Source organism: Sinocyclocheilus anshuiensis, unplaced genomic scaffold (assembly GCF_001515605.1).
Source record: "Sinocyclocheilus anshuiensis isolate Anshui unplaced genomic scaffold, SAMN03320099.WGS_v1.1 scaffold1449, whole genome shotgun sequence".
Lineage (NCBI taxonomy): Eukaryota > Metazoa > Chordata > Actinopteri > Cypriniformes > Cyprinidae > Sinocyclocheilus > Sinocyclocheilus anshuiensis.
This window is the reverse complement of record NW_015549696.1, coordinates 1-3,696: the sequence shown is the minus strand read 5'-3', so window position 1 is coordinate 3,696 and position 3,696 is coordinate 1. Positions and strand designations below refer to the sequence as shown.

The following is a 3,696-nucleotide window of genomic DNA, read 5'->3' as shown; positions in this document are numbered from 1 at the left end:
TGCTGGATCAGAGTCTCTTGAAGTCTATTGATTTCCTCCTGTAACTCCATTCTGCTGGGGTCCTTTTGGGATACCACCGTGATCTGTTGCTTGAGATCATTGACCTTCTGTTTCAGACCCATGAGGTTGTTGGCCGGGAAGATGATGATCTTGGTGAGCTCTTTGTAGTCATAACTCTCACTTGAGTCATGAGTCAGTGGTACTCTTCCCTCGGTGTCCAGTTGCTTTCGGCTCTGGTGCAGTAGGTTGTCGGCAGCCCTAGGTAGAAGGGTGTTCCTCACAACGCCTGGCCAGTCTTTTTGGTCTGCCATCTGGGCAGTTAGACTGAGCATCTGCAACATTTTGGCAAACTCGTGTTAGTAGTAAGGGCTAGAGACTAATACAAGATCAAGCAGAGTGTGGAGCTAGGTTTGCTAAAGGAGGGAAAAGGAAGAGGAGAGCATTCCTATTAAGAGTATGTTTATTACTTGGTGCTAAGGACTATTGTTGTGCCCTAGTATTTGTCTAGATGACTTGTGCAACAGGGTCATAAAATTAGGGCACATGTTGAAAATAAACAAATCAAAAATAGAAGTGTCTCTGGTTCCTTTTGAGGTTCAGAGAGATCATCAAAAGTGGAACAAAAGGGGGCGTAACGTGTAAATGGATTTAAAATTAGCTGACTGCTATTATTAAAACGGTAATCAATCTGGTATTAGGAACAATCAGTAGCACTAGTGATTAACTGTAAGATTTGTATCGGTTAAGTTCAAATTACTTCACACTGCATACACACATGCTGTATTTAAAAGCTTCAAGTAAAGGGTGCAAACCCCTAATTGTTAAAGCAATTCGGTAGCTTATCTTAAGATGAAACAATGCTAAGTCACAACAAGTCTGAGATGAGTTTGGAAGAACAGATCAACACATGATTGACTCAAATCGTCAGCAACGAAACCTCAAGTAGTCATAAAACCACACAGGTGGGACGGAACCCCAGGAGCAGGACTGAGTGACCCTGCCTTAGCAAACAGGCGATCGGCTGTGGGAGAGGAGCCATATTGTTTGACTCACATGTACCTGGCGGGCCCACACCCAATGAGGGGGCTTTCCCCGGGCTGCGTTCCACCAACTTTGTCCTTCTCGCGCTTCGCCACAAGCGAATGCCTTAAATTTATCCACAGTAAAGGCCTCCTTCTTGCAGGGGTACGCAGTCCTACTCCTGAAGGCCCCCCTTCCTGTGGACTGCAGGTCCTTTTCTGATCAAACACACCTGAATGTGCTATTCAAGGCCTTTGGGGCTGTTGTGAAAACGGCAGCCAGCTGTGTATTAGCCGTTATACTCAAAAAAAAATTTTCACAATTTTTTTCACCCAAAACTTTCACTGAGTTACATTGGCTTTTTCCATTCTTTTAGACTACTTATTGCTTTTCGCTATTATTTAATTCAAGTAATTTTTCCTGTTTTGAAGTAACTTCACTTTGATTGTAAATTATTGGTTTCCCTGCTTCAACAGGGTGCCTCTGTTAGAAAGGAGCAGGGGCTGGGACAGGCTTCCAGCACTGATTTGGCTAAAAAGCAAGGAAAGCAAAAGTGGCTGAATTTGGATGTGCACGCAGCGTCAATTCACTCAAGCACAGCAGCCACAACAGCCAAAAGGCTGCACTGGCAGCAGTGGTATTCAAACCCACGCCCCCGAAGAGACTGGAGCCTTAATACAGCACCTTAGACTGCACGGCCACGCTACCGATTGGGGCCTGATTCCACTGGCCACTTCGACCGGTGGAATGGCCACCCCGATGCTGACTTTGCTGAAAAACTGCAGTCTAATCCTGTTTGAGTAAAACAAACCTGATCCCTAACAAAGTTATCGCTTTCGGCTGTATTGCTGGCATCTTGTTTGACTCGCATGTCCCTGGCGGGCCTGGCTACAGTCAGGGAAAGCGTGTTCTCACAATATTTTCAAACCTTTATCGAGTACATGCAGGGCCTCCCGCCCTTGGTTAAAACCACTGCTGGCAGCGGTTGCTACCCATGCCCCCGGAGAGACTGGAGCCTAAATCCAGCACCTTAGACCACTCGGCCACGCTCCCCCAGAGAGCAGTGTTTCGTGGGCCCTTTTCGGCCCTTCCACCCTCCAGAAATAGAGGCAACGGCAGCCGTGGAGCTTCTTCGCGAAACCCATTGAGTGCAGCCAAGGAAAGCTCTTTGCTAGGCCATCGCAGCCACAAGAGTCTTCCAAAAAGGTTGCCCTGGCAACGGTGGGATTCTAACCCACAGCCCCGAAGAGACTGAAGCCTTATGGCAAATGGTGGGATTCTAACCCACAATCCCGAAGAGACTGAAGCCTTAATCCAGCGCCTTAGAATGCTTGGCCACGGTACCCCATGAGGGGGCTTTCCCCGGGCTGCTTTCCACCAACTTTGTCCTTGTCGCGCTTCGCCACAAGCGAATGCCCTGAATTTCTCCACGGTAAAGGCCTCCTTCTTGCAGGGGTACGCAGTCCTACTCCTGAAGGCCCCCCTTCCTGTGGACTGCAGGTCCTTTTCTGATCAAACACACCTGAATGTGCTATTCAAGGCCTTTGGGGCTGTCGTGAAAATGGCAGCTAGCTGTGTATTAGCCGTTATACTCAAAATTATTTTTTCCAAATTCTTTTCACCCAAAACTTTTAATGAGTTACATTGGCAGTTTCCATTCTTTTAGACTACTTATTGCTTTTCGCAATTATTTTATTAAAGTTATTTTTCCTGTTTTGAAGTAACTTCACTATGATTGTAAATTATTGGTTTCCCTGCTTCAACAGGGTGCCTCTGTTAGAAAGGAGCAGGGGCTGGGACAGGCTTCCAGCACTGATTTGGCTAAAAAGGAAGGAAAGCAAAAGTGGCTTAATTTGGATGTACACGCAGCGTCACTTCGCTCATGCACAGCAGCCACAACAGCAAAAAGGCTGCCTTGGCAGCAGTGGGATTCAAACCCACACCCCCAAAGAGACTGGAGCCTTAATCCAGCACCTTAAACCACTTGGCCACACTACCCAGAGGGATCTTGTTCCACTGGCTGCTTCGACTGGTGGATGGCCACCCCGATGCTGAATTTGCTGAAAAACTGCAGTCTAATCCTGTTTGCGTAAAACAAACCTGATCCCAAGGAAAGTTAATGCTTTTGGCTGTGTTGCTGGCATCTTGTTTGACTCACATGTCCCTAGCGGGCCTGGCTGCTGTCAGGGAAAGCGTGCTCTCACAATACTTTCAAACCTTTACCCAGTACACCCTTGGTTAAGACCACTGCTGGCAGCGGTGGGATTTGAACCCACGCCCCCGGAGAGACTGGAGCCTAAATCCAGCGTCTTAGACCACTCGGCGACTCTACCCCAGAGAGCAGTGCTTCGTGGGCCCTTTTTGGACCTTCCACCCTCCAGAAATAGAGGCAACGGCAGCCGTGGAGCTTCTTCACGAAACCCATCGAGTGCAGCCAAGGAAAGCTCTTTGCTAGGCCATCGCAGCCAGAAGAGTCTTCCAAAAAGGTTGCCCTGGCAACGGTGGGATTCTAACCCACACCCCCGAAGAGACTGAAGCCTTAATCCAGCGCCTTAGGCTGCTTGGCCACGCTACCCCATGAGGGGGCTTTCCCAGGGCCGCCTTCCAGCAACTTTGTCCTTGTCGCGCTTTGCCACATGCGAATGCCCTGAATTTCTCCACGGTAAAGGCCTCTTT

At 48.5% G+C, this 3,696-nt stretch overlaps 1 non-coding gene across 1 annotated transcript; it reads right to left on the bottom strand.

Moving 5' to 3' along the window:
* Nucleotides 1–2,936: 2,936 nt before the first annotated feature.
* Nucleotides 2,937–3,018, bottom strand: trnal-aag (transfer RNA leucine (anticodon AAG)). Its single transcript has one exon. It is a non-coding gene; the product is annotated as a tRNA-Leu (tRNA).
* Between the last annotated feature and the right edge of the window lie 678 nt (nt 3,019–3,696).